General features: G+C 40.2%; 1 protein-coding gene across 1 annotated transcript in view; it reads right to left on the bottom strand.

Annotated features, from left to right (window-relative positions):
- The window catches only part of SRC (SRC proto-oncogene, non-receptor tyrosine kinase), a 94,564-nt gene extending 77,944 nt beyond the window's left edge, over positions 1-16,620 (bottom strand). Inside the window, exon 1 of the mRNA XM_070939986.1 lies at positions 16,343-16,620. The gene's annotated coding sequence lies outside the window, so the exon portion shown is untranslated. The remainder of the gene's footprint in view (positions 1-16,342) is intronic.
- Between the last annotated feature and the right edge of the window lie 8,299 nt (positions 16,621-24,919).

Here is a 24,919-nt window from a genome sequence, read left to right as displayed (position 1 = left end):
GCGGGCAGAAAAGGGCAGGTGATTGTTCACAGCCCTGGCAGATCATTTCCATTGTTTTCTTCAGCATCATGCCATTATTTTAAAAAAAGGAAAAGGAAAAGGAGCAGATGATAGCTGCAAAATGTTCAGTTATTGCAGCAGATTGAAACTCCTCAGGCAAAAACAACAGTTCTCAAATATAAACAAGACAAATATGAAAATGCACACTAGCTATTTGTATGACACTGATAGATATTGATAGGCTTGTACAGCAATATATTATCTAATTCTTCTCCCTGACCTTGGATTGCTGCCTGACAAGGACTACTGCTGGTATCCTAAGCTTCAAGCATTCAGAGAGGTCCCACAAGTCTACTCACTAACAGCAGGCAACTAGTGTTCCATCAGTCTGATTCAGAGATAGACAGATGGCTGCTGTACACAAATACCCAGAGCTAGGTGGGATGCAGTTGTCTTACATGACAACTGCCCCACATGTGCTCATTTCTTTCATGTACCACCCACAAACATCTATCAAAATAGAACAGCCTCGATAGTTGCTTGCTCTTGCACATGCTGACTTCCTACATGCTGTGGGCTTTAAAACTCAATCATCTGTTGTATTACCCACATAAGAATAATCCTTCAAAAACACCGATCTACAAATGTGCATAGGGTACTGTCCTGTTCAAGCTTCACTGAACACGGCACGGCTTCCTTTGTATAAAACACAAAGTGGTTTGCTCTGACCATATTTCATACAAAGCCTCAGCAGCTCCTAATTTTGAGCCAGGATAGAGGATTTATCTTGCTCCTTAGTGTCCAGAATGACAGGCAAAAGCTCCCCAGAGTTTAAGATGAGAGACTTTCTCAGTCCTATCATCAATTGCTACATTAGGAAGCTACCTCAAGTAGGCAGTCAGTTGAGGCACAGTTCTGGTCTGATGCCTGAACAGGCACTTTGTTGTGTCTAACATGCCTAACATGGCCCTTTAAAGCAAGGGTCTCCAACCTTGGCAACTTTAAGAATTGTGGATTTCAACTTCCAGAGTTCTGGGAGTTGGTCCATAAGTCTTAAAGTTGCCAAGGTTGAAGACCCTTGCTTTAAAGTACTTGACACCTTGGACACACCTTATCCACAAAGAGAAATCTTCAAGAGTGATACATGATAAAATGATTGTAGCAGCTAGTAGGGCCATTTAAAGTGTCCTGGCCTGAATAGCCTTTCAGAATGATGTTCTTAGTGCAATCTCCAGCAAGGCAAACAACACTGCTATTGGAGAAAGGACTGCAGAGAGAAGCACATACAACAAGGCAGGGAGTCTAATGGCAGATCATCCTGAGTTACATGTGCCAAAAAACCTCGGAATGTCTGATCTCAACCTTCTTTCCCCATACACCAGGCCATTCCACAAATCAAGAGTATCATTAGATTTGAGGGCATTTAATTGTCTTAACTTTAGGATTTCATGCTGAGGTAACTCCCTTTTCTTCATCCAGTATCAGAATTCTGAGATTTATAAACTGCACACAAATCATGCTCACTTGCTTGACATTTTGTTTCACAATGTGTGTAAGCAGTAAGAAAAACTACTGGTGATCTATTGCACTCAATAGACTAAATAGCTGCAAGAACAATGTTGCAATATCCACCAACATTGCATATACACTTTTTTTTGCTGCCATAAAATTTTCACCTTAGTGCAGGGATCTCCAATCCCTGGACCACAGCTTGGTGCTGGGCCGTGGCCCATTGGGAACTGGGCTGCACAAGTGGCATGTGAGCGCACTAAGCTGCATTTGTGCAAGAGGCATGTGCATGTGCAAAACCATCCCCACTCCTCGTCCTGCCACCACCATTTTCATTTCATTTTCATTTTCATTTGATTTGATTTATATACCGCCCTACTCCATCAGTCTGAAGAGCCAGAAAGGCTGTTGTCTTAGTGGCTTTTTGAAACTCTTGCTTTGAAACTCTTGCTGGATTAAATATCAAGCTGGAGTAGAATCATAAGACAACATAGTTTTGTCTACTACTACTTCTCTGCAGTTAAAAAGATAGTCTGTATGGGATGTTTTAATAAAATAACTCTACTGGATTAAGGATACATCAAGGTCAACATCCTGTTTTCTAGAAAGACCAATTAGATTCACACCTATGTTTTAAGATAATGGGTCTCTTCTGTTCTGACTATCATGGAATATAAAGGCATGTGATGTTTTCAATAACCAAAGTATCTAAAAACAATTTCTGATGTTTCGACTTCTCCTAAATATATTTATGAGGAAGTAGCCTAGGACGTATGTTTTGCAAACAAAAGAAGAAAAATATATTATTTATAGTTCACGGTAGGATTAAGGTTGCTCCTTTATTAAATCTTTGGATTCCTATGGCAGTCAAGTTTAGGTTTAGCAATTATATGAGTTTATACAAAACCAGGTGCTTCTGACCCTTAGTACTGGTACAACAAAATTAAACAAAACAAAAATCTGACACAATATAAGGCAACTTTCTATGATTCTCATATATATTCAACTATTTTCAATTGAGCTTATACCATGCCCTGGAATTCAGCTCTCCTAAAGACCTCATCAACTGAGAATTATGGGAGTCGAACTTGGAGGAAATCAGCTTAGTGAATACTGCTATGTGGCAGTAAAACCCTTGAAATTTTTTATTAAACAAAGTATGTTAAAATACAATTTTATACAACACATATTTAGGCTTTTATGATCATCCTAAACCACAATACTGATTCAATGAATGCCAAACTTTTAACACACAGCCATATGTTGTTGATGGGGCTTGGAGCCTTCTAATTTTAATGCCAGCTTCATCTCTGCAGCAATTCATACATCTGATCATTAGTGCCAGTTCAGACTTTCCCACCATATGGTTCAACTAACTATGTAAAATTACTGACTGCTAAAAAGCAGTTTCTAAGCAGCCATATTAAGGATTATTCATAATATAAATTTCCAATAAATGCTGTATCATCATACAGAACCACAAGGATTTTCTACCGGCATGGTTCATTTTCTAAAATGTTGTAAGCGATGAGATTTTTGGAAACATAATGAGTCAAAATCACCCTTTTGATATTTCTGTCTAATAAGCTGAAAATCTTTTCTAAGCCTCCGGCTTTTACTTGGAAAGGTTTTCATATATATTCTTATTTTGAAATATCTCTGTATTTGAGACTACATGAGCATAACCTTCCTTCCCTTTGACCTCTGCTATTATTTTTTTAATGGACAGTTTCAAATGTTCCTGACAAGTAAACCTATAGTTTCTATTTAAGATGAGTTTGTTTAAATTTGAATAGAAGTATGTTTCTTCTTGATGGTACTTATTTCTCCTCTCATCCTTCGTCAAGTGTCAAGTATCTTCATTTAGATTTGGGGTAAGTGGATTGCCTTCATGTTTTGTGTTCTAATGCAGAATTCGCCAACCTTTCTCATTTTGTGGACAGGGGGTGGGAGAAGGGGATGATTCCATGCAAATGGTGGGCAAGCACACATGTACAGCTGCATTTGCACAAGGAGCAGGCACGCGCTTGCCCATTGCTCGTGCAAATGGAGCTGTGTGAGCACGTGCTTGCTCATTGTTTGTGCAAGTGGGGATGCACACATGCACGCCTGCTCACCCATCACTTCCAAGGCCTGTTCCAAATGGCTCAAGGCCTGGTAGTGGGCCATGGCCCGAAGGTTGGGAACCCCTGTTCTAATACACACTGTGAACAATGGAAAATACAACAGGCTAAACTACTTATTGCCTGGAATATTGACCTTTGTCTGGGCTGTGAAAATCTGAATTACCTCTAGACGACAGGAAAAGATTTTTGTACCTGTATGCCATTTTCTAGAGAGGTTTTCAGTCCAGGTTGGGTCTCATTTTTCAGTCCAGTTTGGGTCTCATTGCAGCAGATAATTTCTGCATGGGCTGTTTTGAAGATAGCAATGCTTCTAGTGGGAGAATAATAAAAAACCAAGGTCCTGAACTCTTGGATAAAGAAAAGGATACAGCTATGTTAAATCAATAATATCAAACAATCAGTATTATATATCAGGAATATTAAACATGGATGACCCCATAATTCACAGTTTTAGCTTTTTATTAAAATACTGATATCATTATCTATCTCAGATTAGCTTGAGTTAATAGAGCTGGAGAACAATTCTCATTTAGTTATTTCTATATTCCTATGGAGCCTCACAAAGCCTGAAGATGTGGGGTAGGCTAAATTGAATAACAAAACAATCTCTTGATAAACCAACATAAAATAATCTTGCACTTATTAAACAAAGTATGCTAAAATACAACTGTATACAACACATATTCTAGAAAAGAGAAAGAAAGAAAGAGAAAGAAAGAAAGAAAGAAAGAAAGAAAGAAAGAAAGAAAGAAAGAAAGAAAGAAAGAAAGGAGTTCATTAATATTCCTTCCCTTGAATCTCTGTTTTTCTTCTTCTCTCGGGGTTGACCATAAGGAAGCTCTGGGATTTAGAACAAATGTGATGTGCTGCTAACATAATGAAGCACTTTCATTCCAAAATTACTTGACATCTTTTTTTCCCTTTTTCCCTCCCTGATGAGTGTAGGAAATATCAGGAAGAAAAGAGCATCCCTTCAGCTTAGCTCTTGACAATTATGTGAGCGTGCACCCACAAGAGTAGTGTGTGTGTGTGTGTGTGTGTGTGTGTGTGCGTGCTGAATGATAGAGGGATTACAAGAGTCTTGGCAGGAAAAGGCAGAGAAGCCTGCAATTTAAGCAATTAATTTGGGCTGAAGAGGGAAAGTCACAAGTCCTAGTTCCTCTTTTGGGATGTGGAATATACATATGTGGGTGTAGCAAGAAAGCCCTTCAGGAGTGTTCTCCAAATGACATCATAAGGAAGATATGTACCAGGGAAGTATGTGGCAGCTATTTATTTTTATATACCGGTATTTGATTTATGTCCATGGCATATATGGGGGTTCCTGGTGGTTGTGCAAATTATGGCATAATAATTCAAATTACCATTATACTTTCACCTCGTTGATTTACTTTGTGGATTTGGTAAATACTATCAATCTAAGGAATACCCATACCCTATTTCTGATTGTATTAACTACACTAAGGAATAACAATGAGAAAAATTAGCATTTCTTGCTAACTATCTACACTTTAGCCTAATATGCTATGCAAGGTTAGCCATTTGGTGATCTCCAGAGTCAAGTGAGTCATCTGGAGAGCTTTCTATAGCATCTTGTGCTCTTGCTAGGGTAAAAGATGGTTCAGCCAAAAAACTTCACTAAATACAATGGGGCTTCTGAATCTGCATGCAGATAGGACTCCATGGAAATGTCTATGGAGATTCTCAATCATCCAGGTCATGGTTGTCCCAAAAATGCTTTTTCAAAAGGCAACTGGGCTTTCTTGTTTTTTTCCTTGAAATGTTTTGCTTTCCATCCTAGAAGCTTCTTCAGTTCTTCACTTCCTGGGACTCCATGGAAAGTACTCCAGATTCCCTCTAAACTCCTTGCATTGCCAAATGGATTCATTTGATGCATATTTCTAAGTGATTCAAAGAAGAAAACATACCTCTCTAGGGAAGACGAACAATGCAAAATGATCAAGGTTGATCAAATGATCAAAGGCCAACAATGCAAAATGAGCAATTCTAACTTTACTGTTTAAAAAAAAAAAATCCTTCACCAGTGTGGGGGGGGAGGGGATGAATATGTTTGATTTGGTGTATCCTGGACTTAAAACTCCAATTTCAATAAACACAAAGGGATGATAGAAGATAAAAGAAGTTAAAGGGGAAAAGAATTCAAGATGGATGGGAGTTCTTAAAGGATGGGGTAAAGGAAAAATTGGAAACAGTTATAACAGGAAAAATGAGTACATCCGAAGAAAACAATGTGGCTACACAAAAAGCTTAGAAAAGAACCAAAACAAAAAAGAAGGAAATCAAAAAAGATCAGTTCACAAAGGAAGAGCACAACAGTAGTAAAGAACTGTGAATCTGGTGTCAGGAAAGCAAAAGTTCAAAATGAGCTGAGTTTTGGAAAGGATGTTAAGAAGTAACCTTTACAAATGGACAGACCAAAAAAAGGGGGGGGAGAAATAAGCAGTCTACCAGTTGTTTAGTGAAGCCACATGTTTCCAAGTAACAATGGAAAAGCAGAACACACACCTTAGAAGACAGTCAGAACTTTCACAGTGGTTGTAAAAGATTAGAGAAATGGGCTGCAAATAACAATGAAATTCAGCAGAAACATGTACAAAGGTTATTAAGTTAGGAAACAAAAAAAAAATTGAACACACAAATATAGGATGGGAAAAGCTTGCCTGAAAATAATGAGGATTGAAAAAGATCTCGGAAGAGCAGTTAACTGAAAACTGAAAGTAAGCAGAAGTGGGATGTGGCTGCCAAAATGTCCCAGTCTTATGCTGCCTCAACTGAAGTATAATCTCCAGATCCTTGTAAAGTAATTGTTCCACTTGATGAGTTACGGTTAGATTCAGTTCTGAGCCCTATTTTAAGCAGATTATTGAGAAATTGGGGAAAGGGTTAGAAAAATGGAATGACAATGATCAGAGGACCAGAAACTAAGTTCTATGAAGACTGAATAATCTTAGTACTGTATATTTAGCCTTGAGAACACAAGATTAAGGGGTAATATATAACACTTCATGTACCTGACAATTTGTCTGAAGCAGGTCAAGACTTCTGCCCTTTCTCATCCCAGAGTGATGACACAGAATAACAATCCTAAATTACAGGAAGGTAAATTCTGATTGAATCATGGAAAAAATACTTCTTAATATTAAGAACAGTTCAACAGAAGAACAAATTGCCCAGATAATTCTCATTTATTGGATGTGTTCAAGCAGAGACTAGATAGCCCTCCATTCTGGATCCTTTAATTTGAATTTGTTTTTTCTTTCCCTTTCTATGATTTGTCTCCTATTCTGCAATCAAGTCAGAATCCTTGTAAAGCAAAGAATTTCTGTGCCTCACATAGTCCAGAATGTTTAGTCTCACCAATGAAAGATAAATAGTTTGAATCTGAAGTCAGAGTCAGTTCAATCCCTCACCAGCTACAGCACAGCCAGTTCTGCCCAATTATCCCACTCAGAACTCTTGGAGAAATCTATATTAATACCTATGTGTCATTTGTTCACAGCATGAAAAAGTTCAGATTACAGACCAACATTTACTTTCTAACAGAGGTAAATGCAATTCTTGTCTTTTCCATTATTTGGTATTTCAAACTTGTTGATATGGAGTTATGTGGTTGTATGGATATTAGAACCTGTTCTGAATGGTTTCTGGTTTCTGAATGAATTCCCATTTAAGACGATGTCAAATTCAGGTAATAAAGAAATGCCATTATGAAAAATACAGAAAAACAAGAACTAAACACCAGGCCTTGCACTGTTTGGATGTAAAAATCCCAATTCAATCCCTGACATTTTCTAGTTTTAGGATCTGTGGTAGCTGCATGTTAAACACCTCTACATACAAATATCTTGAATAAAATCATTATTTAAAGGAAATACAATGAACTGATAGTTTTTAATTAGGTAAGTCAACACTATATATTTATGGAAGGCACAACTCTTTCATTTCCAATAATTAGCAGAGATATTATTATTGTTAAAGCAATAACAAGAACAAAATAAGTAGGAATATCCAGACAGTCTTAACTTTTCCTTCTTCAAAGTATCATGCAGAACACTAAGGTTGTTACTACAGCAGCAAGGTCACAGAAGATTAGTTTCAGCAGATCAAATGTGGGGCAGAATGTGAAAAACATAAAATTGAAGGCCAAAAAGATTTCTTACACAGTGCATATGTGAAAAGAGTATGGAAATAACTAAGTCTAAAACCACTAACCAGCATCCAGACAAAATAATCCAAGCAAGCTGAAAAATCTAAATCGGTTTCAGCAGAACAAAATCTTCCATCCTTTTTCTATCATCCTGACCAGATGGTCTACAGACTCAAAATACAAACAATCTCTTATTTTTTTTAATGTTTTGTCTTTCTATTAGGAATATTCTGGGCCCTTCTTAACTTAAATAGCTTCTAAACCAGCAATTAAACATTCACTTCACATTTAAAGAGCAATTTGAATACATTCAGATTATTTCACATATGTGATTTCAAGGCAGTGTTTTATTAAATTAATTGACTGGTCTCTCTTTTGAATTGTCCTGCAAATAACAAGCTGAATACTAACAGACAATTTTGCCATCACGATAAATCTAGAGGAGACCTTCAATCCGCTCCAGAAAACATAGTTGTGGGAACCAGGATGGAAGATCATAGACAATCCTTCAAATGAATATATCTGGGGTGCTAGAAAGGAATCATGTATGCATAGCTATTTAAAATGGTAGACTAAGGAAGTCATTAATAAAAGGCATCTTTAGGCCAGTTTCTCTGCAAGCAAGCATTATCCAAGATGACCTACATTCAAGGCAGAAGCAAAATTTGGGCTCAGGATTTATTATTCATAGTTCAGTTTCTTAACTGTTTGGTAAATCAGTGATTACTGATTAGTGATTTACCAGTTACTCCTTCACTGCTCAGCAACAGTAGTACACTGAAAAAAGCAGATATTCCCCCTCCATGCTACTTCCTCCTCCCTACAATTCAAGCAAACTTGGAAACACAGAAACCTTAGAAACACAGCAAACTTGGAAACTCATTTGGCCCACCTATCATCATGAGATCACTGAAGTACTACAGTAATCTGCTATTCAGTCAACACACATAGAGAACTGAAAACAGAACTCCAGGAAGTAGGAACATGGTCTTTCTTACTTCTTTGCATTCCCTGTTTCCCAGGTCTACTTTTTAAAAGCAATCCAGAATACTATGAAAGAAACTTGGCTGAGAAATTCAGGGAGCTGAAGTCCCTACGTCTTAAATTTGACAAGTTTGAAAACACTGCTTTAGATTCTGCAAATCTTAAAAGATGACCACATTGTGAGAAACAAATGAATAGAGAACATTTCTGTAAGGCCTAATTGTTTTTGAGCATAATTTCAGCTGCCACAATTTTTGGTGATGGGACAAATCTAATTGACTGAATAAAAACAGCAGAATTACTAGCCAATAGCAACCAGTCTAAGATGTATAAATAACAAGCAACATTGTTTTGAAAGCAACCACCATAGAAAGAAACATACTTCATTAGCATGTTCTCTATCTACAATATATCACCAGAGTGCAGTGTATCGCACACAGGCAAAGTTTTACTTTGACCATAATACAGCAGTCTTGGCAATCGAGGTCTTAGTGGCACAGGATGGGCGACATCATCTAGCAGGGCCAATCAAAAATATCAAAAAGCCATATAGATTTCAGTTTTTATGACGTTTTGTTCCTAATAGAACTGTGGTGCTGCAGTGGTTAGAATGCAGTACCACAGGCTAACTCGCTGCTCACTCCAGAAGTTCGATTCTGAGCAGCTCAAGGTTGACTCAGCCTTCCACCTTTCTGAGGTAAAACGAGGACCCAGATTGTTGGGGCCAATATGCCGACTCTGTAAACCACTTAGAGAGGGCTGCAAAGCACTGTGAAGCAGTATAGAACTCTAAGTGCTATTGCTAATAAAGATGACTTTAGCCGAGGGAATATTTCATAATGCTCCTTCATCAATAAGTCCAAAGTTGCATGTTTGGATGCCTGCAAAGTCAAAACTTTCTGTGTGTGTATACACACACACACACACACACACACACACACACACACACACACAGAGAGAGAGAGAGAGAGAGAGAGAGAGAGAGAGAGAGAGAGAGACTTGGAGCCTCCAGAGACAAAAGAGCCCCAAAAGAGGAGATGGTTTGAATAACATTCTTGAGTAGTTTTTAACAGCAGCTCAATCAAGGAGCACCAAGAAAGCATTTTTGCCACGCTTTGTAAAACAAGTCCGGAAGAACTGAACTGCGGAAGTAATGTCTACTAGGAATTAATTCTGAGATAAGGCACAAGCTTGAAAACTGAGCTGCAATGGAAAGGGAAGAGGAAACAATAGATCTTTAGATAGCTTTTCAAGTTTCCTCAAGTGATGCCGGTAAAAAACATTGCAGCCATTAATAAGAATAGTTTTAAAAGAGAGGCTGAGGGAGAAGTTAAGCATATTAAAAAAAAAAAATACCCACAGAAATTCAATTTACTTCAATTAATTTCAAGCAGCTTAAATCAAGCACTACTCTCCACCACTACCATCCCAGTGGTGGATTGCCCCCCGGTTTGGACCAGTTCACAAGAACCAGTAGTAAAACCAGTGGGAGGCTCCACCCAATGACCTGGATGTCATCAAAGTTGATCTGTGCATGCGGGCACGATGCGAACAGGTAGTAAAGGTAAGTAGAACCCACCCCTGCACCATCCCATACCCAAATACATGGTTAAAAAAAAATACTTCTTATAATTTTGTGGTCATTAATTAGAGCAGAAGAAAAACTTAAGTTTATTGGTTAAACTGAAGTTTATGAAGATATACAAAAGTAGGAAGCTCTTAAACACCAGCTTCATTGAAGCAAAGGAAGCTGCACAGTCAGAGTTTCAACAATGAGATTTCTGCTAATGGGGAAGCCCAGGAATCAGCATAGAAGCTAACAGAGAATATAATTTCATGTCACCTCACATGCCTCAGAAGGCTGTTCTGGCTCAGATATCTCAAATAACAAGGTAAAGTTAGAATAAAGAAGAATGCATGAAAGGCAAAAGAACTGATCAACAAATCATCTTTTGGTTAAATATTATCAGACTTCTGTTAGAGCAATGCAAAACAACTTGCATGTTGACTCAGTCAAATGTATTCTACCATCAATGGTATCAAGCTGGAAATGAAGGTGCCGCATAATGGGGTGAGCTCCCATTACTTGTCCCAGCTTCTGCCAACCTAGCAGTTTGAAAGCACGTTAAAAATGCAAGTAGAAAAATAGGGACCACCTTTGGTGGGAAGGTAACAGTCTTCCGTGTGCCTTTGGCTTTTAGTCATGCCAGCCACATGACCACGGAGACGTCTTCGGACAGCGCTGGCTCTTCAGCGCTGGCTCTTCTGTACTGCAGATACTTAAAACAAGTTAATATTAGCTTCCAATGTTTCTAATTCAGATACAGTAAATGTTTGCATCTTTCTCTGCATCTTTTCCTCTATATTCACAAGATTATGGATTCATGGATGAAATCCACCCAGAGCTGAATGATACATACAGGTGAATTAAAGCATATAATTGATTGCTGTAAATGAGCACTTCTAGATCATATAAAACTCTCTTTTGAGGAAGGGAATTCCAGAATTCATCTATGAAAAATCAGAATGGACTTTCCAGTGATCATCTGATTTTCAGTTGTTTCTGAGTCAGAATAATGCAGCGTTTGCTTTTCAACAATGGCACCAAAAGCAAATAGTTTGCAGCATACTGTATTACTGTAGTGTTTTCAAAGAGCATTCACATGAGAAATGTAAAGAACAATAAATGTCTGCAATTCTAGACCAAAAGTTATAACATTATTCTGGGTACCTCCACTGATCAAACTGTTTTTTTCACTTGTCAAGTTAGGCAAATACAGAAAGAATTCCAAACAATAGTCAATGTACTTATCATTGAAGTATTAAAAGCAGAAAAGGTTAATCATTTTACTGCAGATAAATCATATTGCAAATATTCATCTTCCATTACTTTCCCTTACTAGAAGAATAGATCTTTAAATTATACAGAAAGAAGCCAGATAGTGCTATGGCTTAATCAGAGCAGTAATTTAGGGTGTCTAAAGAGACACAGTGGCTCAGTGGCTAAGACACTAAGCTTGTTGATCAGAAAGTCGGCAGTTCAGTGGTTCGAATCCCCAGCACCGTGTAATGGAGTGAGCTCCCGTTACTTGTCCCAGCTTCTGCCAACCTAGCAGTTCGAAAGCACGTAAAAAATGCAAGTAGAAAAATAGGGACCACTTTGGTGGGAAGGTAACAGCGCCTTCGCCATTTAGTCATGCCGGCCACATGACCACAGAGATGCCTTCAGACAGAGATGAGCACCGCCTCCTAGAACCAGAAATGACTAGCACATATGGGCGGGGGAACCTTTACCTTATCAATTGAACAACAGATTGGCCTTTTCTCTGAAGATGATGCTTACCATAAATTTCTTCAAAAGCATTTGAAACAGAGGAACAATTAAAAACAAGTAACTCCAGCCAGTTTGGGATCTGTTCTAAATCAAATTTTTCTAATCTGGCATTTTTTAGATATGGCGAGACCCCTGCCTTAGAATTCCCTGCTAATCTGGTCTAAAGGAATGCGGGTTGGAATTTCTAGGAGTTACATGCTTAGAAGTTGGCAAGAATTTGTGAAAATTGATCTAGATAAACTTTTGTATTTAGACCACTTATGCAATACTAGTCTCTTCCTCAGAGTCTCTTCCCCAGAGTTGAAAGTGAGCTCTTGCATGGACTGTTCCAAGAAAGTATCTGGAAAATTAACAGCTGCCTTGTTGGTTTAATATTGGTAATAGTTTTGTCTCTTTTTAGAATCCTACCAATCCTTGAAACTACAGCAATTACTGATGTTCTCTTCCCTTAATATGGGAATCTCAAGATACCACTGGCTGAATGTCAAATAATGAATAATTGAGGATAATGTTATTCCTTATTACAACTGCTGGGGAAAAAACAGCAAGAAAGATCTATTATTTTATTCAGTGTGCATGCAATTTTCTCATTGGCATGTTTTTAATATTTTCCATGTTATTGTTATTTATACTTTAAAAGATGATAATACAAATGAATCAAGTATAGTAATGGAATATAGGTGAATAAACAACAATTAAAATGCTTATATTGAAGAAGCTACTTAGAGAAGCAGCAAAATATTTTGAACCAAGAAGAAAAGAAATCCAGTTGCCAAGACTCCACTTACCTGGATGACTGAGAATCTTCATTGACATATTACCATGGACTTTTGGGAAAGAAATCCTGAGGTTGGTGCAGAAATTCAATTCAAATGTTCAAATCTAATAGACAAGCAAATCAATTTGTTTTAGTGACCGTCATTTCTTCATGTATCTCCAAATTGAGGCATCCAATTAAACCAATGCTTGAAATCAATCTTGATACTCCAAAGTAAATATTAGCATCACTCTATTTTTAACTACTACTATTGTGAATAAATGTCTATTGAGATTCTCAGCCATCCAGATCATGGTAGTCCCAAAGGTGCTTTTTCAAAAGGCAACTGGACTTTGTTTTGCTTGAAGACTTTTTGTAGTTAAGGACCATGCCTTGCCATTTAACTTCCTCTTTACAACATGTGCTGCTCTTTAATCAAACAGATGACATTTATAGTATGTGAACTCAGACCATCTTCATTATCATTTTTCAAATATTGGATGGGAAAAGGTGATTTTGTATCAGAAATAGAAGACCCATACCATATGTTCAAGACAGGCTAATGCCCAACTTCAGCCAATGCACAATCTGCTTGTGCAATTTACTATGCAATATCAAATTTGGTGCTTTCTAGACACCATTATGACAATAATTTTCATAAACATAAACAATAGCTAGTGATAGGAGGCTGTAATATAAGACAAGAGGTCCATTGAGGAGTCACCACCTAGAACCTTTGGGAATGGATGAAACAAACAAACAAATAAATAACTTCATGGACAATAGATAAACCAATGGGTATCAGTTTAGTGTAATGGTTAAGGCACCAGGCTAGAAGCTGAAAGCTGAGTTCTAGTAGGCTTTAGTATGAAGACAACCAGAGATTTAAGCCAGTCACTTTCTCTCAGCCCTGGAAAGAAGACAGTAGCAAACTACTTCTGAAATCTTGTCAAGAAAACTGCAGGGACTAGTCCAGATGGTCACCAGGAGTCACTACCGACTCAAAGGCACATACACAACTTTACATAGATACATGTCATATATCTAAACAGAATCCTCCAGTTTTATAAGAAGTATTATTTTGTAAGCACAGCTTGATCAGACCAAAGGTGCATCAAGAGATTCCTTCTTTTGGCACTAAAACATGTACATGTAAGCAGATAAGGATGCATCTATTACAGTAAATATTTGTTTCAATCCAAACTTACATGAATGGAGGGTTTCTACTATATGCCTCTTTTCAACTTTTGGGCAGTTCTCCCTACAATTGCAGCTCACCTATCATGTCATCCTAGGGCATTCCTAACTCTCCCAGGTAACTTTTCTGGAGGGCAGTAAAAGTTAACTTGAGAAAAAGAATAACCAGCCACTCATGTAAGTCTACATGTATTTTTAACTAATCTACTATTAGTTAATAATAATATAATAACTTTGTCATTGTACGGGTATACACAGTATACCCATACAACGAAATTCACTTAACACCCAAAGACCAGGTCCAACCCACATAACAATCCCCAAACACACTCCCACCCACCACAATTCCCACCCCTAAACCACCCAAACATCCACACAACAGACCAAGTAATGCTTCCAACAGCTCACTGATGGTGGCCCTTTAGTTCATTGTTGAGTGCAATTATAGCTCTGGGATAAAAACTTTTTTTTTTTGGATAAAATGTATTGGATAAAAAATTATCCAATACATTGCAAAGATTTGAGAAAGTAGGAGAAGGAAGGAACTTTAGGTATGTTCTCCACTTTTAAGTTACTTACAAAAGTGTTAGATGTGAAATTAAAAAAAAACTTACAAGTTTTTGTATGCCTATTCCATATATATATTATGTCAAGTGGTATTTACAACAGCCTTGTAAAGTAGTGCAAGGAACACACACACACACAAGTGCTGCACGTTGTTTCATCTCTGTATGGATAAGGGATTTACAGGCAACCGCATCACTCCCAACTAGTGTAGTAGCCTCTGGCAAGAGACCCTCAGGTTGCATATCCTTAATAAAGAGAAGCCACACTTTAGAAGCAGGAAGCTTCGAAGGAACAAACTCGGCAGGTCTCCTAAACAAAGGGGGGTGGGGAGGAGGAAAAGAGGAGCCAATATGAAAGCCTCAATGAAAGCGCCAGGAAAATCAAATCGCTAGACCTGACAAGAGACGATTCAGAGCGCTCCAACGTAGGCACTGTTCCCAGCTCAGCCGGACCCGCCAGCTTCCCCTCCACTCTGGAAGCTGCCAAAGAAACAGCGGAGCTCCCACCTTAACATTCTTTGCCATTTCTCTACACACCCCGCTCGCCTTCCTCTCCCCCCACCCCCAAGTCTTTGGAGGAGCATTGGCCAACCTGCGTGGCTCAAGAAACCGCCTCGGTGTCGTACGGAATGAACGAGACACCGGCGAGCTTCAGACACAAAGCAGCAGAAGTTCAAAGGCTGCGCTCGCCCAGTTTTTATGGCTTCATGGAAAGCAACCTTCCTCCCCACTTTCCTACCAGATTTAATCTTCCCAGCGGTTTAAGGCGTGACCAGGTTAAGAGGCAAGGAAGTCGGGGGGGGGGCGAGGCGTGCTCCCAGGTGATCCTAGGACTACATCACACTTGGCCAATAAAAAATTCTATTCTATTCTATTCTATAAATATAGAGAGCAATACGGCTTCCCTTCTCCAAAGTCCCAGCGAAAACGAACGTTTGAATCCAAACTCCCACGGGGAAAGTCTTTTCCAGAAAAACACGAGCAAGACGAATTTGATGCCCGTTTCCTATTTTAGACGCCGCTACCAAACCAAACGCCCACCCTCCTCCTCCCCAAGACAAAATCGCTCATATATATATATGGCGGGACCGCGCTACACACGGCATCCCGCACCGAAGTCCGCCGCCGAATCATAACAAAAGAAAGTGGACCGGAATCAAGTCACCGCCGACTTGAGAGATCGAGCGACCGCCGGCAATTCTCCTGGATGGGCTGCATTCTTTCAGACGGAACCCCCGCCAGACAAAAGCCCGGCGCTGAGCAACAATGACAACAACAGTCAAAACGGGTTAAAACGATAGTCTCTCTCTCTCCCTTCCTCCCTCCTTCCCCCGGCCGCCTTTTCAAAAAGCCCTTTGAGGTTTAACCGGTCGATGCCCCGGGGGGGAGAGATTCGCTCGCTTACCCTTAAAAGAACGAGATGTTTCAACGCTGGAGGACAGTCACCCACCCAGCAGCCCTCCAAAAAAAAAAACCCTTTGGCGGTTCGAGTTTCGCCTCGGGTCTCCTTTTCCTTCTCCTCCCTTTCTCTCCAAACGCTCTATTAACAAAGATCGCTCAGTCAGGCGCAGCCCGGCTTCGTCCGAGCGCATTCCACAACCGAGCAAACCGACCCGCGGAAGGCGGCGGCCCCGCTTCCTCCCTCCGGATAAAACGGCATCGTCGCCCGCTCCCCTCCCCCCCCCGCCCATCCCGGCTTACCTTTCCTTCTTCCCGGCTCCTGGAAGCAGGAACACAAGAGCCCAGATGGAGGGCGGCTTTTCGCCTCTCTCTCTCTCTCTCCTTTCTTCCTGCCGAGTCCGGTGCAGACCGCGCTTCAGAGCCGGGCTTCAAAGCCGGAGAAGAATGAATCTCGGCTAAAGGCAGGAAAGACGCAGTCGGCAGCAGGAGAGGCAATGCGGCCGGAGTTCTAGGCGCCGGCCCGCGGGTCGTTCCGGGAGCTTCTCTGGCCCATCGCGTGAAAAGAAGCCAAAAAAAGAAGAAGGAGAAGAAGGAGAAGAAGGAAGGCAGGAGAGGGAGGGGAGGCGGTGGGGCGGGGGCAGCCGGGAGAGCGGAACCCAGACGCTGGCTTTGTGCGAAGCGAGCCCGGGAAGGAAGGAAAGCGAGGGAAACGCCTCCAGAAAACAACGTTGCAGGCGAGGACACCGGGGGTGGGGGTGGGGGGGCGTTGGAGATGTCTTCTAACGCCGCCGCTGCCCCGGCTTCTTCCCGACCCGCAGCCCAGAAACGGGCAGGAGGGATTATAACTTGGAGGGGTTGCGAGAGAAGTGAGCTCAGCCAGCGAAGGTCCACGCCCGCCCGCCCGCGGCCCAGACGCCGCCTCTCCCCCCCCCCACTTTTATTTTTAATTTTTGACTCGCGCCCCGCAGTCGTCTCAGCGCCTCTCCGACGTAAGAAGGATCCGGCGCTCCAGAACGAAAGCCCGAGCGCTTCTTCCTCCTGACGGCCGGCCCCGCGGCACCCAGCGCTGGCGCGTCAGCGAGGGCTTCTCCCGCTCCCCTCCTCTTCCTTTGCCCCCGCCTCCCTCGGCTGCCCGCCTTTATTTCATTTGTAAATCCTCAACCGCCTCAAAGAGAGAGAGAGAGAGAGAGAGAAGATGGCAGCAGCAGAACCGGAAGCAGCTTTTAAGAAAGGGGGAGGGGGAGCAGAGAGAAACCTCTCCCTCCTTCCTCCGTTATCCTTCGCCTCCTCCTCCTCCTCCTCCTCCTCCCCTCCCACCTCCGGCTGGAGGTGACTGGGAGAGTTGAGTTGGAGTAAATGTATGACGTAGCCGTGACCCAAGCCGAGACGTCGGCAAATACAGACGTGGGGCGGTGTGTCTGTGGGCAGGCGGCTGCCGGAAAGCGGCGAAGGAAATTGGCTTGGAAGCCGCCTTTGTCGATGCCGGTCGGGGACGCGCGTGGATGTTGCACTTGGATGACACCCCAATATTCCCCCTTGAGGCTGACGGGACGGCCTTCTCCTTGGAATCCTTAAAGACCCACCGCTCTCCCGGCTAAATCCGTACTCCCTCAGGAAGTCCCAAAGGTGCTTTTTCAGGAGGCAACTTGGACTTTCTCGTTTTTCTTCGAAGACGTTTCGCTTCTCATCCAAGAAGCTTCTTCAGCTCTGACTGGATGGTGGGGAATAGAAGGATTTATACTCCTTGCAGACAGCTGGTCGTTTGCAGGCTTTTTTTAGAGGGTCCTTCAAGCTCTTGGAGGTTTATCTGTGTCCTCAGGGTCACTCCTTCAAGAAGTTGGGCCAGAATTTCGCAGCCCATCTGGGCTTGATTTCCAGGTTGACCTGTCTGACCTCGGAACAGGAGGGTCCGCTTGCATTTATCTTTATAGGTAAATATGGGCAGCCATTTGGTGCCCCGAGCTTCTTGTCTCACTTCCTGGAGTGGGTCAAAGGATGGCCCTGAAGGATGGAGGGAAGATCTGCTAACAAGGCAACAATCAGATAAAGGAAAGTTGAGCCCAGGCTGGGAAAGTGGTCTATGGGAATGTCTCAGACAGCCCCACTCCCCTCTTAATTCTCATGAAGATAAAAGAGGGAGAAGGGAAGCATATTCAGACTTGCAACATTTAGTTACAGTAACTGCTTCTAATAAAAATAGCTTTAGATATGCACTGTGTTTGGTTTTTAGTCTGGTCTACCTTCTAAGGCTGACATATCCTCAACCTCCATAGAAGATTGGAAATAGCTACCTTATGGTTTTGTGTTGATCGTGGTGTTGATAATATCTTCATTGCTCCTCCAGCTAAGCAATAGGAAAGCATAAAGAACACTATTCAATCACTCCCCACATTTTAGTCCTGTCTCTGTCCATTTTACTGGTGATTCCCCCCTCCCCCCCAAGCGCAGAAGGGGAGATACAAAACCACCAAGATACTTCCTCTTAGCTGCATTTACAGATCTCCAAAACACTCTGATTGACCTGCTATAGAAAGATGGGAGAGGCTGAGGATGAAACAGACAAGTCTCAAACCCTCTCATCATTAGGGAAATGAGCCTGTCCTGAGCCCCGTAGACATGCAGTATTCCTAATCACCTGGTGTACTTTCTGAATGCACCAGGTCTGAACCAGAAAGAATGGCTGAGCTGCAGAACAGATGATGGCAATAGATTGTCCAGAGCTGAGGACCATGTGCAGAAATGTCCTCCATCAGTGGTGGGATTCAAGTAATTTAACAACCGGTTCTCTGCCCTAATGATTTCTTCCAACAACCAGTTTGCCAAACTGCTCAGAAAGTTAACAACCGGTTCTCCCGAAGTGGTGCAAACTGGCTGAATCCCACCACTGCCTCCATCCCATACAATTGTATACAACTTCCTAGGGATGGGAACCTCAGTCTGCCCAGTTGATGAATGACAATTCCCAGAATTCCTCAACCACTAACTGTTGATGCTCTGAACCACACTCTGGGAGTGTGGGTTCAGCAGCATCTAGAAGGCAACTTCTGCTGGCTGATTTGTTCCAAGGTTACTAAATCTTCCACTCCTGAGCTTTTGAAAAGAATTGTTGAGGGAGCAATTACTGAAAAAGTAAAGAAACTACCCTTTACCTGTAATTCAGGCACTTTCAGATTCTTATTACCAGGTTAAATGGCATAGGAGGAGCTATAGGTCAGTAATAAAGTATTTGCTTTACATGCAGAAAGGCTCGTGTTTAGCCCCTGGCCTTGCAAGATAATTTGCATAAAACATTCCCAAGAAAACTTTAAGAGAAATTAAGCCTCAATTTAAAACACAGGTTATGCCCCAATACCTGTAGTACTCATTTAATGACTGCCTCCTTTATCAGCTGCTGGCAGTTAGATAGTAATGAAAAAGTAATTTTGTGACCATCCTTCCATTTATGACTTTCACAGATCTGCAAACTGAAATAAGGTCATCATGATGTTTCACTTAGCAACTGTTTTGCGTAACAGCTACGTTGCTGATCTCATCTGAGGTTGCTAAACAAGGACAACAGTGCTTGCATTGTGCTGAATCTGCCTAGCAATCATGTCTGAAAATGTTCTTTCCCCAAACAGAGCTTCCGTTTTCCTACCTTTGCAGAAGTTGTTTGATAGTGCATTTCAAAATTCTCTGTGCTAAAATTTTGAACTGGCTTGATGGTTGGAGATGCAGAATCTGCAGCTGTTGGTGATGTTTTCTGGCTGCGCATTTTTCTATAATGCTCCTGCCTACAGTTCCCAGTCTGAGAAGCCCCGATGGGAATTCTCTCAAAGGGTTTGACTTCCCTTTGGATTTCAACAAGCCTGGGAAACCAGGAAGGCTGCAGAATACTAGGTTATTGTAGAGTGAAAGACAAGACAGTCATTTTCCCACACACTCCTTGGCAACCTTATGATTAAATAAGTATAGGACCTCCACACACCATCTGTAAGAACTTTAATGAAATTCTCTTCTAAAAACTTAACTGTATTTAGCAGCCAATGTGACTGGGTTAAGTGGAAAGCTTTTTTGAGAACTGACCTAATATATTAGTTCAGACAGAGACTGAATTACAAACAGCATGTTATCAGAAGGAATAACAGACTTGCTAGATAGCTTTAGGCAATTCATTCTTTTCTTACCACAACTTCCCATCTGTTACATAGCAATAACAATTCCTGTATTATAACCTTGTGGTTATACGTGTGAGTTCTGCAATAACATATGAGAAATTCTCTGTTATTCATGGTTACATAAATACTATTATTCATAGAGGAACAAAAGACATTGTTTTTCTATGCATGTCTACTAAGTTTATAGGGTGAGGCTAACTGTTCTTAGAATAGCATCTGCTCTTATGTTCCATCTAAGCATTTGCTTTCATATTCAAAGGATTAGATCAAATGATATTGTCACATTATTTTTTAAAAAATAAACTTCATTAATTTTCTATAAATTACATTTCTTAGTGCTTGATAAAGATTGTGTTGTCTAGGAATTTAATTTGCTTAACAATACAAATGCCATTCTTATTCTCCACCCCCTTTTTTTTTTTCAACCACTGGTAAAATAAGTTCCAAGTTTGATAATATTCTGTGTCTTCTTTCTGCTTAATTTTCAATGTAAGTCTGTCCATTTATGCACAGTCTAGTATCTTCTTAATTATCTTTTCCTCTTGCGGGGTTTCTCCATCTTTCTAATAACTTCAGGTTTAACATCTACATGTTTCCCTATTATCTTTTCTAGCCATCTATGTGTTTTTGCCCCAATTTTTTTTTTGTTTTATCACAAGTCTAGCCTAAATGGTTTTTTAATTGGGATTTTAAATTTTATGGATTTGGGGTTTTAAATTTGGGTAGCCAATGATTTAATTCTTTTAATTATCTTAACTTTTGCATTTGTATGTTTTTTAATTTTGGCTGTTCACCGCCCTGAGTCCCTTCTGGGAGAAGGGCGGTATACAAATTAAATTAATAATAATAATAATAAAAAGTCCACCACATATGATAAAATGTGCCCATCTTTTGATTACATTTCCAACATTTGCTAGACATATTTTTAAACATTTTAGCTAACCTAGCAGGTGGTAAATGTCATCTATAAAACATTGTCATGTTCTTATATATATATATATCACTATTATTGAATTTATTGAGAAAGGATGGGCACAATTGCAGCTGCATGTATCTATTCTATGTCTTAATTCAGACTTTGACATCCCAATTCTTTTAATGGGAATTATGAATTGAGGTTGTTTTGAATGGCAAAGAATGAAAAACAATAAAGGAGAATATTTGTAGCTCAGGGTTGAAATGAGGGGTCCTGGGTGCTCTTTGAGCTTGATTGTTTTCTTGCAGATGTTTCAATACCCAAACGAGGTAACATTACTAGTACTGGTGATGTTATCTAGTTTGAGTAATGAAATGTCTTCAAGAAAACAACCAAATTCAGAGACCATCAAGGATGAAAAATAGGAAGGCATTTTGTATGAGTGAAAACCATACAGGATTATTTTATTAAATATAACTTACCCCAAACCTCCATGCTAAAATAGAACTAAAAAATAAATATTCAACTGCTCTTGAGTTTGGCAGAACAACAACCAAGTATCAAATGTTATTAAATGCATATGCCCCATTCCTCTCCCCACAGTTTTAGTATTATTTATTAAGCCGCAATTGCAGGAATCCCATATGTCTCTCCACCTTCTGACTCCTGCTTTTGAAATACCACAAGAATCCACATGACAGAGCTTAAAAATCAGTGCCTGAAACAGTTATAATTGTTAGAAATGCTGTATGAAATAGCTATCATAATTGGAAATGTGCTATATGTCTTTATCAGTGGTTTTACAGATTTAAATTCAGTGAATGGTTTCTGATTCGGAATGTTACAGACATGCTGTGTAGTTTATTGCAATGCCTGATGATTCTCAGAACTGCCTTAACAAAAATGCCTTTCCTTCTCATTTTAAGACTAGAATCCTATGCATATTTATGTAGCAGTAAATCTCTTTGAACTCAGTATACATAGAATAGGATTGTATGTGTGCTGTTCGCCTAAAGGAAATACCCTCTCTTCATGCTCCCAATAGATGTTTTTCTAGTATCTATTGTTAGCTGTTAACTCTTCAGTAAGAGATATTCCCAAAGGGGCAGCTGTATAAATTTCAGCAACAAGAGGCATGTGGTACCTTACTGAAGCATTATGATACGATTTCATGATCTTCGTTGACTTGATGAAATGGGTTCTAAAACTGATCCCAGTATGGCCCCATTGGGTGGCAGTGACAGCACATGGAGACATCTAGAGGTCACTACACTGGGAAAGGGTTTTTTTTTTAATTGAAACAAGGCTATTCTGTGTCTCTATATTAAGGTCAGATGGTGAGACCTCCAATTTGATTCTAAAGAACAACGGATGATACCAACTGAAAACAATTACAATATACTGCAGAATTCAATATTTATCACAGCTGAGAAAAAAAAATATGTAATCATAGATGTCAGTCTGGGGAATGAAGAAACTCTGGACTTTGTAATCCCCACACAAATTAAGGAAAGGTAGTTTTGGATGTCTACCGTATTATCAAAAGAACAGAGTAAGTCTTCCTTGTGTGAGCATAGAATCTGGGTTTAGAATTTCACTTGACTTCTGCCATTCTCTCAACTTGCCTCCTTGGATCAGAGATTCAGTTCCCAAGAAAATGCCTAATTTTCTTATCTTATTGCTTTGTGCTAGGTAGGATTGAGATAAATCTGAAGCTCCTTACAAGTTCCCAATTTTTTTTTTACTTGCATGTAATTTTTTTGAAAGAGAACAGAAAATGAATTTATGACATTCTACACTTAAAACTAAATTTAAAAGTACCACTTATCATACATCTTAGTCATCAGGGTATTCTGTCCTTCAAGACTGTTTCAAGATTTTAGGTTTATTCTTAACATCAGAAGTTGTTAAGAAACTGCAGATGGTGTACAGAAGTGGAGCCCAATCCACCATTTGGGAATCTCTGAAATAATCTGCTCCCCAATTTAGCTTCAATCCTATATTTTCCTTTTTTTTATCTTCCTGTCTATTAAAAAGAACAAACTGGGAGAACCAACCTCTAATTAGATCCTCGATACATAGATTTGTTATTCTACGGTATGAGCCCAGTAATACAAATCCCAGTATGCTAGGGGGAATTTCTGGAAGAAACAGAGCAGGACACAGACAGGAAATAAGTAAAAAAATATTATTACTCGGTTGTTTTGCATGTACACTGAGAGCTTCTGCACCAAAGACAAATTTCTTGTGTGTCTAATCACTCTTGGGATTCTATTCTATTCTATTCTATTCTATTCTATTCTATTCTATTCTATTCTATTCTATTCTATTCATAAAAAATTCAGTTTTATTCCCATTATTAGAGTCCAGCATGCCATACACTGAAGCTATTCATTCTAGACACTCTCTTGGTAACTTCCTTGTGCATTGGCTGCTGCAGCAGACTGCCTGTCCTCCAGTACTATCCTGCAGCTGAAAGAGCTGCATCACAGTGGCAGAGCATGTGCCTATTGATAGATTGTCTAGGATTTAACCCCTGAGTTTCCACGTTAATAGGTAGGAGGTGATGGATGGAGGATGCCTCTACTTGAAAGTCTAGAAAGCCGCAGCAGGTTTTAGCAGGCAGATTGTGCTAGCTGGAGTCTCACTGTAAAATCACCTCTCTTTTTCTAATCCCTGTTTTAAAAAATAGTATTCCATTCAACTTGCATTTCCATGTTTGGATTGCAATAGGAACAGTAACTGAACTGATCACAGTATTTCCTAGACCAGTTGAAAAAAGCTACATGGAATAGATATGTGTTTGAGGTTGAGATCATCTGTAGCTGCTTTTTTTCTCTTGAAGTATTCTCAAGTGTGATATTACAGGTTAAAATATTTTAGTTGTATACATATTGCAAGGGGCAGCACCTGCCTGACTTGTCTGGGCTTGGAAACTGTTAATGAAATATTTATATTCCTGTGTTTGCCTGTTATTATATTTCATGTGACTCTGACTTTAAGAAGAAAAGCCTTTCCCCCTTTCCTCCTCTTTTATTAATGACTAGCCCAGTGGTGGGTTTCAAAATTTTTTTTTACCGGTTCTCTGGGCGTGGCTTGGTGGGCGTGACAGGGGAAGGATACTGCAAAATCACCATTCCCTCCCCACTCCAGGGGAAGGTTACTTCAAAATCACCATTCCTTCCCCACCCCACTAACCTGCTCTTGGAAGGAATCAAACTCCCCCCTCTTCATTTCCCCAAATAAAATATTACTCATAAGAAAAGGCTTCCAGAAAAGCAAGGAAAAATCAAGCTGCTAACAAGGAACCTGCCTGATACTCATTCCACATTCCTGCCAGCTGCATAAAGGAAACTTTGTAAGAAGAAAACAGCTACCGGTGCTTAGAGATAATAGAAGGTGGAAGCCGGAAGTTCGGCTCCATTTACAAGCAGGCAGAAAACTCATTCAAGACAGGATATTTCACAATGGAAATGGGCCAAACCTTTTTAGAAACACAAAGCCCATGTTGCACAAACCCAAAACTTCAAAAACATAGAACCATATAAGAATCTCTCCTCTTATCCAGTTTGTTGTTCAGCTGACCCAGAAGTGAACTGCTGAATGTTACTTCACTTCTGCAAGTAAAAACCTCCTTCCAGCAGCTGCTTCTTGGCTTCTCAATTTAAAGCGATGGTGTCTTGTTTTTTTTTTTCCTCTTCTTTGTCAAGTGAGCCCTGATTTTTTTCTTCTAGCCGATCAGCTGGGAGACTGGGAGGCAGCAAATAGATTGGGGGCGGGGCCAGGCAGAGGTGGTATTTACTG

Source organism: Pituophis catenifer, unplaced genomic scaffold (genome assembly GCF_029215685.1).
Source record: "Pituophis catenifer annectens isolate HBS135680 unplaced genomic scaffold, rPitCat1.0.hap2 SCAF_3, whole genome shotgun sequence".
Taxonomy (NCBI): domain Eukaryota; kingdom Metazoa; phylum Chordata; class Lepidosauria; order Squamata; family Colubridae; genus Pituophis; species Pituophis catenifer.
The sequence above is the reverse complement of the archived record's forward strand: the minus strand, read 5'-3'. Positions and strand labels throughout refer to the sequence as shown.